We start from the raw sequence: 12,932 nt of genomic DNA on the forward strand, positions 1-12,932 counted from the left end.
GTGAATGAGAAAGTGGGCGCTCGGGGATTACAGCTGCATTCCTGTGTCACGGCAAAATGCCAGCGGACTCGAGAGTGCAGTTCAGCTCCACAGGGAACAGCTCTTAGCGGCTCGGGACTCAACCCAAATTACTCACTGTGGTCCTTCAGAGTGCTGTTCTTTCACACGCTTCATCTGATGAAGAACACTACACTCGTATTCATCTGTGTTCAGGTAGTGCTGTTCGTTAAGTCACTCATCACTAATACTAGAGCTGCTAGTCATGTGCTGGAACTTCGAGCAGTAAGGATTGAGTTCAGCATGTGTGTCAAAACACCCTAGCAACAACATGCCAGTCATCCACAACACCCTAGCAACTACAGAGCAACTACTCAAAACACCTTAGCAACATATCAACTATATACAGAACCCTAGCAACCACAGAGCAACTAACCAGAACACCCTAGCAACAACATACCAATCATCCACAACACCCTAGCAACCACAGAGCAACTACTCAGAACACCCTAGCAACCACATAGCAACTACTCAGTACACCCTAGCAACAACATAACCACCAAAAACACCCTAGCAACAGCATAGTAACCACCAAGAATTCTCTCGACCAGGGGCGGCTCTAGGGTTAGTGGATATCTGGGGCTCAGCCCAGAGACATCCATGCATGTGTCAGAATACACGGCATACATACGATCTAAGATGGCGCCGCAGATGGCAGCTACAATGCTTCGTATAGTTTGTATTTTTTATCTTCTATTTTTTAGTTTGTATAGGGTAAATACTTATATATAGTATAATTATAGTTAAATCTGTCAGTAGTTTAGTTGTGTATAGGTTTATAGTGTTTTTTGTACTTCATTGTTGTATGTCTGTATTTATGTAGCACCGTAGTCCTGCGAGGCACGACATTTCGTTCCACTGTATGTCCCCGCATGTAGTATATTTTCCTATTTTGATATTGTGCATTTGCTTTGACACAATTTGCATTGTTAAAAGCGCTTTATAAATAAAGGTGACTTGACTTGACTAATATATTGGATCACTGTTACACAGCGATAAAAGACGCATATCACTCTGTCCCACGGGCAGCTTTAGGACTCTCTGATCACTGTTTGGTTCATCTCATAGCGACCTACAGGCAGAAACTTAAATCTGCAAAACCTGTATTAAGATCTGTTAAAAGATGGACTAATGAAACAGAGCGGGATCTACAAGCCTGTTTCTCTCTCACTGATTGGACTGTTTTCAAAGCTACTGCAAACGATCTGGACGAGCTCACAGAGACTGTAACATCTTATATCAGTTTCTGTGAGGATATGTGCATTCCTACCAAGACTCATCTAACTTACAACAACGACAAACCATGGTTCACTGCAAAACTCAGACAGCTCCGTCAGGCCAAAGAAGATGCTTACAGAAAGGGGGATAAAGTCTTGTATAAACAGGCCAAATACACACTGGAAAAGGAAATCAGAGTGGCAAAGAGGAATTATTCTGAAAAACTAAGGAACAAATTCTCTTCCAGTGATTCTGCTTCAGTGTGGAAAGGTATGAAAGATATCACCAGTTGCAAGACACCATCCCCCAGTACTTTGGAGAATCAACAACTAGCAGACGATCTGAATGAGTTCTACTGCAGAGTTCTACTACACCCCACACCCGCCCTGAATACCTCTTCACAAAACCATTAACACCTCCAGCAACCCCCCTCTCCCCCACACCTGCAATTCAGATCAGTGAAGATGACGTGCGCCAGGTCTTCAGAAAGAACAAAAGAAGGAAAGAACCAGGCCCAGACGATGTGTCACCAGCCTGCCTAAAAACCTGTGCTGACCAGCTGGCCCCCATCTTCAAAAAGATCTTCAACAGATCAATGGAGATGTGCAAAGTCCCCTCATGCTTCAAACGCTCCACCATCATCCCCGTCCCAAAAGAAACCCAAGATAACAGGACTTAATGATTACAGACTTGTGGCTCTAACGTCTGTGGCCATGAAATTATTTGAAAGACTGGTTTTGGCTTATCTGAAGACCTCCACTGGACCCTTACTGGACCCCCTGCAGTTTGCCTACAGAGCAAACAGGTCTGTGGATGATGCAGTCAACATGGGACTGCACTTCATCCTGCAGCATCTGGACAGACCAGGGACTAATGTGAGGATCCTGTTTGTGCACTTCAGCCCGCTTTGAACACCATCATCACGGACACCCTTCAGAATAAACTAACCCAGCTCTCCGTCCCCACCTCTGTCTGTCAGTGGATCAACAGCTTCCTGACAGACAGACAGCAGTTAGTGAGACTGGGAGAATTCTCATCCAGCACCTGCACCATCAGCACTGGAGCTCCTCAGGGCTGTGTTCTCTGCCCACTGCTCTTCTCCCTCTACACCAATGACTGCACATCTAAAGACCCCTTTGTTAAGCTCCTGAAATTTGCAGACGACTCCACACTGATCGGCCTCATCCAGGACGGTGACGAGTCTGCTTACAGGCAGGAGGTTAAGGAGCTGGCTGTATGGTGCAGTCTTAACAACCTGGAGCTTAACACGCTCAAAACTGTGGAGATGATCGTGGACTTCAGGAGAAACCCCCCTGCTCTCCCCCACTCACCATCATGAACAGCACTGTGACTACAGTGGAGTCATTCAGATTCCTGGGCACCACCGTCTCTCAGGACCTGAAGTGGGACAATCACATTGGCTGCGTCTGAAACCGTCTACTTCTCTACTATATAGTAGGGGAAATGCAGTAGGCGAGCGAATAAGTATGTCCGAATCCTTCGGATTCATAAAAGAGTAGGCAGGAATTACCTGGGTGACATACTAATTCTCGCGAGATTCGGACGTGCGTCTACTTAAAGTGCGTCCGAATATGCCTACTTCTTTACTATATAGTAGGGGAAAAGCAGTAGAGAGAGAGAATTGAGTCTCATTTCCAGCTCAATGACTCTCGACGGATGTGGCAGGAACTGAGGACCATCTGTGCCTTTGGAAACAAATCCTCTGCGGAGGTGAGAGCAGATCCATTGCTGGCCGTCGAGTTAAACACCTTCTTCGGCCACTTCGATGGCAACAGTGGCGGCGCGTCTCTGCCGTCCAGCGCGTCAGGAAGCAGCAGGCAGAGCAGCAACGATCCTGTAATCACCGTGTCGTCGGAGGAGGTTCGGAGGGCGCTAAAGAAAGTGAACGTCAGGAAAGCAGCCGGACCTGATGGGATAGCCAGCCGTGTTCTGAGGTCCTGCGCCGATCAGCTCGCTGGTTTGTTTACTTCCATCTTTAATGAGTCCCTTGCTACCGCCGTGGTTCCCACCGCATTTAAAAAATCCATCATTATCCCTGTGCCAAAGAACAATAAACCCTCTTGCCTGAATGACTATCGCCCTGTTGCCCTCACATCTATAGTCATGAAGGTTTTTGAGAGACTTGTAAAGAGCCACATCTGCTCCTCCATCCCTGATACTTTGGACCCTCTTCAGTTTGCCTATCGCCCAAACAGATCTACGGACGATGCCATCTCTCACGTCCTCCACTCTTCCCTCACACACTTGGACAGAAACAATGGGAATTATGTAAGGCTGCTATTCATTGACTATAGCTCAGCTTTCAACACTATAGTCCCCATCAAGCTGGCTTCTAAACTCACAGACCTCGGCCTAAACTCCTCACTCTGTGACTGGATTCAAGACTTCCTCACCAGCAGACCTCAAGTGGTGAAAGTTGGCCAGTTCACCTCAAACTCCATCACTCTGAACATAGGAGCCCCACAGGGCTGTGTCCTGAGTCCCCTGCTCTACTCTCTCTACACGCATGACTGCGTGTCCTCTCACAGCTCCACATCTATTGTCAAATTCGCTGATGATACTGTGGTTCTGGGCCTCATCTCCAACAACGAGACCGCATACTTGGATGAGGTAGAGAGACTCACATCATGGTGCCAGGACAACTGTCTCTCTCTGAATGTGGGGAAAACTAAAGAGCTGATCATGGACTTTAGGAAGAGACAGCAGCAGCCCTACACTCCTCTTATGATCAGTGGGACCCCTGTGGAGAGGGTGAGTAGCTTCAAGTACCTCGGTGTAAACATCTCCGAGAACCTGACTTGGACTACACACATCCAAACACAGGTTAAGAAAGCCAGGCAAAGACTGTACCATCTGCGACAGCTGAGGAAATTCAGGGTCTCACCAGCAATCCTGAAAACTTTCTATTCAGGGACCATAGAAAGTGTATTGACTCAGTGCATCTCAGTGTGGTATGGAAACAGCTCCAATCAGGACTGCAAAGCACTACAGAGAGTTGTGCGCTTAGCTGAGCGCATCTCAGGGTCTGCTCTCCCCTCTCTGCAGGACATCTACCTCAAACGCTGCAAAAATAGAGCTGTTAAATCATCAAGGACTCAAATCACCCTGGTAACCGTCTATTCACTTTGCTTCCATCTGGTAAGCGCTTCCGTAGCCTGATGGCAAAAACTGAGAGACTTAGGAGGAGCTTCTTCCCCCAGGCCATCAGGCTCCTAAACTCTTAACTCTGTGTCATAATATCACTTGACTCCATGTATATACCACTATATCAATAAGCTATTCATAATTTTTCTCTACCTCATATTACTGCTATTTAAATACCCTGGACAACTTTTTGCACATTCCTCTTTATTACTATCTAAGTCAACAACATACTGACCTGCACATTTATATTTATATTTTTTTATCTCTTATTTTATTTTATTCCTCTTATTTTTTCTACTTTTCTTTTTCTTAATATTTGTATTCTATATAATTGCACTGTCCTTGGAGCGGACCTGACCTACATTTCACTGCTGGTTATACTCTGTATAATTGTGTATGTGACAAATAAAAATCTTGAATCTTGAATCTAGGTGAACGAATAAGTATGTCTGAAACCTCAGTATTCATAGAAGAGTAGTCGAGAAGTTCCCTGATGTCCTACTGCTTCTGTCCAGATTCTTGAGTGTTCATCCAATGGACACTTTTCTATCCCAGAAGCCCCGCGCGAGAGGATACGTCATCATCGAACGTGACGGAGATCAGCGACGCGGGTGTTTACAAATGTGAGTATTATCGATCAAAAACACGGTTACATGTGTTAAAATCACATTTCTTGAGCTAATGTATAGTAAATTGTTGATTTGCTGAAGGTGTAGATGCTAGACAGTAACGTTACAGTATATTTGTATAGCTCCAGTAAACATAAAGTGCATTTACATAAACCTTATACATCTTAAAGACCATTAAATGTCTATTTAATAAGAGACAGGAACATATTCTACAAGAATATTCAAAGGCTCTCAGTGAGCTGAAAACCTTTCAGTTACTGAAATGAATAAAAATTATTTTAAATCTTAAGGTTTCGTTTATTTTAATTATTGTAATTTCAAACGAAGCTGTTACAGCGCTTTTCTGATTCTTGATTTCTGTGCATTTGATGCAGAGCTTTTGTGGAGGAGCAGGTGACCGCGGTATTTGTGGGAAAAAAAGGATAACACAAATATAAAGTCTGACTGCAGCAGTGAGGGACGTGATGGACAGCAGAGACAGGTGAAGCTGGACACGGTGGTCTTCATCAGAATAAAGCTGCAGAACTGGCTCAGCTGTGTTGAGATGCAGTAGATGTGGGGTCACTGCCTGTAAATACATGATTGTTTGAACAATTATGTTTGAATAAAGCTTTTTCATGTGTTGTTGACTTGTTTATTTATTGTCATGGTTACTTTTATTTACATTTTACTCATTTGTTCATGTTTCCTGTTGTCAGTAAATAAAATATAATTGTTTCATTAACATATGCATTAATTCATTACTTGACTGAAAATTGAGATGTATTCACCTTGGCTGCATTTGTCTAGAGTACAGTCATGCATAGCTATGGCATATGAAAAAGACAATTACATTTTGCTTGTTTTACTAAAAAATATAATGAATTATTGGTCAGCATTTATCATTATTATTGTTCATAAGTGTTGGGCAACCCATGCATTCTGAAGGAATCTTAATTTCTAAGTAGTAATACTTACATTTTTCGAGTAAAATCAACAATCCTCTCCAAAGGTAAGATCTTTGAGCGGCTGATTGACACAGAAATTACAAACATGGAGGAAAACATACTAGGTAGGGTTGTGGATTTATTGATGCTTTGAGGTGTTTGTGCGCCTGTCGCTCTTATTTTATTTTTATTATTATTTATTATTACTGCAGAATATACAAGCTCAGGGAAAGATGGTAGTAGCTTTAACAATGAACTATCACAATGACACACAAAAAAAGAAAAAGAAAACTAATTGGTTTGTGTACATCATAGTATGAGATTATATACACAGGGACAAAAAAAATATCTTATAAAATGTATATAGTCATAATGCATTAAAATTGCATTTGTTTTTGTTATTTATAAGCCTCAGGGATGAAACCAGAGGGACATTCAACAAGAAAAAGAGGAAAACAAAGGAGATTTAAGCCAGTTTTGCATGTGGATGAACGATTTTTCGTAATAAAAAATAATTTCTTTAAGGATGAAACTGTAGTGTTCTATTAGTTGAGTTAAAAATATAAAAACTTAAATCAACCCAAAATGTGTTGGTTATACTACAATCATAAGGGCAGCTGTTTCTTCAACAAGACCAAAAATTAGCAAATTTCATCAGCATCAAAATATTTACAGATGATGAATTAAACCTGTCGCTCATTTTTTTGTTTTTGCGCTTGTTATAACGTCATAGATCACATGATAACGTAAACATGGCGGATCTCATTCATACTCAACGAGATTTGGCTGTAGAGTGCGTACTCTTTTAGCACTCGTTAAGTACTTCTTGAAAATAAGTACCTACTCATTGAGTAGGCGGTTTCGGACACAGCCATTGAGTCTATTGTGAAAAAGGCCCAGCAGAGGTTGCACTTCCTTCATCAGGAAGTTCAACCTGCCACAGGAGCTGCTGAAACAGTTCTACTCTGCCATCATTGAATCCATCCTCTGCACCTCAATAACTGTCTGGTTCAGCTCAGCTACCAAATCTGACCTCAGAAGACTACGGAGGGTAGTCCGGACTGCTGAGCGAATCATTGGTACAACCCTCCCCACTCTCCAAGAACTGTACTCATCCAGAGTGAGCAAAAGGGCTGGTAAAATCACTCTGGACCCCTCACATCCAGCACACTCCCTCTTTGAACTGTTACCGTCTGGTCGACGCTACAGAGCTCTGAGCACCAGAACGACCAGACACAGGAACAGTTTCTTCCCTCAGGCAATCCAATAACCGCGGAACACACAACTCTATTATACATTATTTATTCACCACACATACTTATTTTTTCATTTCAAATTTGCACATATCAGACCTGTACACACATAATTGTCTATATTATGTTAATAGTGTTCCTATCCCTGTTCTCCACCGCTCCAGTTCTCCATTGTCTCCATGCTCCGCTGTTACCTCCGGATCCCCTGGAAAAGGAAAAAGGACATTCACACTCAGATAAGCCCCTGGAGACATTCCCATGGACATTCTGCTCAACTCATTCTCCTCTGCTACTACTCAATAAACCTGTTGATTGTATTGCACTTACCTCTGTGTCCTGTGTCTGTCTGCTGACACATTGGCCAAGTAGCTTTAGGATTTGAAAGAGCCAAGTATAATTAAACGCACAGGCTCTATACTCCTTTATAAGGAGCTCTTGTATATGCATTTAGACTGTACTTACAAATGGCATAAACAATGCTATGATATTAATGTTTTAAATCTAAAATTTGGAATATAGAAATATTAAATACAATAATACCTTTAAAAATATTAAACAAAAATTGCCAGTAGGTGGCAGCAAGCCACAGTCTTAATGAGTTGTAGAGTCATTTATTCAACCAATTCATTCAGTAACAAAATGCCACTGTGTGTTGCAGCAGAAACACAATTTTTTTGGAACCATTTTCGTAAAGGAAATGGAGCAAAAAAGACAATATTGCCTCTACAATTTAATTAACTTAATATTTACTTATTGTTTGTTCAATTGTTGCTCTGATACTAAGATAAGTCTGCCACAGACCGTGCTAACCAAACCATTCATAAAATCATTCGAAATGCATGTGTGTCCTACAGGAAGACTGCGCTTATAATATTATGATTAAAAATGTGCAGAGAGCAAATCTGCGGTTAAAAAATCTATTATTTTAATGCACATGAAAACTCAGTGAAGATGCTCACAAGACATGGTTATAAAACAAGTGTTCTCCTTGCTCTCCTCAAAGCAACTCCTCCTCAGAAGACACTAAAAACAGCATAGCAACCACCAAGAATACTCTAGACAACTGCATAGCAACCACTCAGAACACCCTAGCGACTCCATAGCAACTACTCAGGACACCCTAGCAACAACATAACCACCTAAAACACCCTAGCAACCACCAGAGCAACCTAGCAACAACACACCAACAACCAAGAATACTCTAGACAACTGCATAGCAACCACTCAGAACACCCTAGCGACTCCATAGCAACTACTCAGGACACCCTAGCAACAACATAACCACCTAAAACACTCTAGCAACCACCAGAACAACCTAGCAACAACACACCAACATGGCAACCATTCAATACAACACTCGTTCAACCACACAACAACTGCTTGGAACACCTTAGCAATAACATAGCAACTTCTCAGAACAACCTAACAACTGCATAGCAACTATTCAGAACACGCTAGCAACAATATAGCACCAGGAACACCCTAGCAACTACATAGCAACTTCCAAGAACACCCAGGCAACAACATAGCAACCATGAACAGCACCCTTGCAACTACACAGTAACTAAATAGCAACTTCTAAAAACACCCTAACAACAACATAACTGCCAGAAAACACCCTAGCAACTGCATAGCAAATTCTCTGAATACCTTAGAAACTGCATAGCAACTACTCAGAACACCCGAACGACATAGCAACAACCAACAATACCCTAGTCTAGACAATTGCATAGCAACCACTCAGAACCACTCAGTGCTGGAGCTGGAACGCTCTCTCTCCTCAGGTGTAGAACTGTCCTCTCCAGGCATCGTCACCATGGCAACATAAAGCACCCAGCCTCTTCTCTGCAGCCAGTTTCTATGGTAATATGATAGGCCTCAGCAGCACCGACTGGCTTGGTGGCTCTCAGCTACTGCTTCAACATCTCAGCTTATCATGAGTGAGTGTGTGTGTGTGTGTGTGTGTGTGTGTGTGTGTGTGTGTGTGTGTGTGTGTGTGTGTGTATGTTCTTGACCGATCTGAGCACAGTTTGAGATATTGTTGAGATCTCTTCTGAAACTCAGTTCGAAAACCAGTTCACAGGGAAAGTTCAGCAGGGTTCCCTCAAAGTTTTTCCAGTAACATTCATAGAACGTTCATTCAATGAGACTGTACTCAACACTGGTGGGGGTACCGAATTACAAATAACGCAAGTTACGTGATCAGATTATTTTTTTCAAGTAACTAGTAAAGTAATGCATTACTTTTTAATGTACAAGAAAATATATGAGTTACTTTTCAAATAATTAACAGCAGTTCCTGTGTTTCTGATGTATTGAGTGACAGCTCTGGTGTTGAGAGAAATCAGGAGTAAGTGCAGAGTGTTGTGTGTGAACATGATCTTACTGTAGTTCCAGACTAAATATCAACATGATCTTACTGTAGTTCTAGACTAAATATCAACATGATCTTACTGTAGTTCCAGACTAAATATCAACACGATCTTACTGTAGTTCTAGACTAAATATCTACATGATCTTACTGTAGTTCTAGACTAAATATCAACATGATCTTACTGTAGTTCTAGACTAAACATCAACATGATCTTACTGTAGTTCTAGACTAAACATCAACATGATCTTACTGTAGTTCTAGACTAAACATCAACATGATCTTACTGTAGTTCTAGACTAAATATCTACATGATCTTACTGTAGTTCTAGACTAAATATCTACATGATCTTACTGTAGTTCTAGACTAAATATCAACATGATCTTACTGTAGTTCTAGACTAAATATCTACATGATCTTACTGTAGATCTAGACTAAATATCTACATGATCTTACCGTAGTTCCAGACTAAATATCTACATGATCTTACCGTAGTTCTAGACTAAATATCTACATGATCTTACTGTAGTTCTAGACTAAATATCTACATGATCTTACTGTAGTTCTAGACTAAATATCTACATGATCTTACTGTAGTTCTAGACTAAATATCTACATGATCTTACTGTAGTTCTAGACTAAATATCTACAGGATCTTACTGTAGTTCTAGACTAAATATCAACATGATCTTACTGTAGTTCCAGACTAAATATCAACATGATCTTACTGCAGTTCTAGACTAAATATCAACATGATCTTACTGTAGTTATAGACTAAATATCTACATGATCTTACTGTAGTTCTAGACTAAATATCTACATGATCTTACTGTAGTTCTAGACTAAATATCAACATGATCTTACTGTAGTTCTAGACTAAATATCTACATGATCTTACTGTAGTTCCAGACTAAATATCAACATGTATTTACTCATCTCACCTGCACTAAAACACATTCAGTGTTCCTCAAAATCAATAAAAACAGTCAAATGCAAACTCAGAATATGACGCAAAAAAATAACACAAATATCCTTTATGTATTTAATCCTATTTTATTAACTAATGTCTTTGCTTTTGACCTTCAATGATCCAATTCAACTCTACACACTTACATTACATTTAGGCATTTAGCAGACACTTTTATCCAAAGCGACTTACATTGCATTCAAGTTACAGTTTTCACATTTTATCAGCTCTTGCTTTCCCTGGGAATCGAACCCATGACCTTGGCGTTGCTAGTGCCATGCTCTACTATTTGAGCTACAGGAAAGCCTATAATAAGAGAAAGTATACTTTCTCTTACTATACTAATAAGAGAAAGTGTTGCACGTTCTTCTCCTGCATCTTATTCTTCATGCAATCCAGGGGTGCGTTTCCCAAAAGCATCATTAGCTAACTATAGTCATAAGTTCCATTGAACTCTATTAATAACAACAGAACTTGTGACCATAGCTACTTTTGGGAAATACACCGCAGAACAGCAGTAGCTGAAAGGTTTGTTTGAGCTGCGCCCTCTACTGTACAGACGTGATTCTACATTTCCCTCAGCCTGAGGCGTATTCATTTCACTTTTAGCTTGAAAAGGCTTTTACATTTGCCTAAAATTGAAAAGCCCAGCCCAGATGAGAAAAAGTAATGCAAAAGTAACGTAGTGCATTACTAGCCATAAGAAGTTACTAAAACTGTGTCCCAAATGATGCACTATGTACTCAACCATGTAGTGAATTAATTTTACAAGGTTATATTGTCATTAATAATCGCAGCCTGACAGCCCCTCCCCCTTTAAGTGTCCAACATTCCACATTTCGTTTTTTTTTTGTTTTTTTTGTTATTTAAGTGCACTTTTTCTTTTTGGAATTTTTAGTGTGAACACACTACTCGCACTGTTTATAGATGGTTGCAACAACATAAACAACCGTTACTGCGCATGCGCGCTTATGTGGCCCAAACTTAACTTAGGGTAGACTTCCACAAAGAATTAATAACAACAGCAAAGTCTTTTTAGAGTAGATTATTTCTGATAACAAGCAAAGTATGTTTGCTACGTAAATCAGACGGGCTTATTGAAAATGCAAATTCATTCTCTGCCAGCAGGAGGCGCTTTTGGAGCGGCAGAGATAATGGTAACGGCTGTTCACAAAGCAGAGCTCCACTCACAAACACTGCTTTATCAGGCATTACATGCAAGATGAAATGAAAATGACATTGAAAAATTTCTGAAGACAGTCAGTTTCCTTCAGAGATATAGTGATATAAAAACACCTGAACCACATTTTGATTTTGAAGCGTGCAGTGCTCATGTTTATTCAACGAAGTCAAAGCCTTTTGGAAAATCTATTTGTGGCGGTCAGTTTTGATATTGTAGGGGGTCGCCACAAATAAATAAATGTATGGGAAACACATCCCACAGCACAACAACCTGAGCCCAACTTCAGTCTACTCATCACTTTAACTTTAACCGGACCGGTTAAACAACCGGACGTTAACTTAGGGCCAGGCGCATGTGCCTGATGAAACCGTCTATAATATCAAACTTAAAATAAAATAGTGCATAAGTACGCGATTTGGGGCGCACCTAAAGTAATGCATTTAGCTACTTCTTTAGGGAGCAATGCCATATTGCAATGCATTACTGTCAAAACATTAGTGCAAAAAAAACAAATCATGAAACGTTTCAGTTAGATGTTCATGTAATGTTTTTTAAACTACTTTCTAGTTTGAGGTGTCTCAGAGAACATTCAAAAGTAATGTTCCCGTAATGTTTTCCACAACGTTCACCCAACCATTTTTAGAACGTTCTGAGTACATTCAGAAATAATGATTCATAACCTGATGGGAACCTTCACAGAGCTTTTTTTTTATTAGCTGGGAACATCTGAGGTGTGCATTTGGAGATTCTGAGATGTCTTGCTTCAGTCTCCTTACTAAACTCTCATGCATTTCACTGCATTTCAGCTCACCTTTAGTGAACATGCTTTTATGCGCAGACTGGTGTTGGACTCGCAGAATGACCTCAGCCTGTCATCGCTCTGCAGATGAGGGTTGCTAGGAAACCATTTCCACTGGCAACAGCAGAAGTGGAGCACAGAAGAAAAGAGAACATATTAACGGGGGACAGAAAAGCACCGGAAGCTCATATAAAGCCGCCGGATGCTCTCCAAGTTCAGTTGCTGTTATTCACAGCTCGGAACCTTTTGCGCAGGTTACGCTTCGTGAAATGTGTCATAATCATGCCTTTCTTCGTGTTCTTGATGTTTGATTGGTGATAGTTAATAATCAGTCTGGAGCAGGACAGACTATAAAGGGAAAGT

This window comes from Barbus barbus (assembly GCF_936440315.1).
Source record: "Barbus barbus genome assembly, chromosome: 27".
Classification (NCBI taxonomy): Eukaryota; Metazoa; Chordata; class Actinopteri; order Cypriniformes; family Cyprinidae; genus Barbus; species Barbus barbus.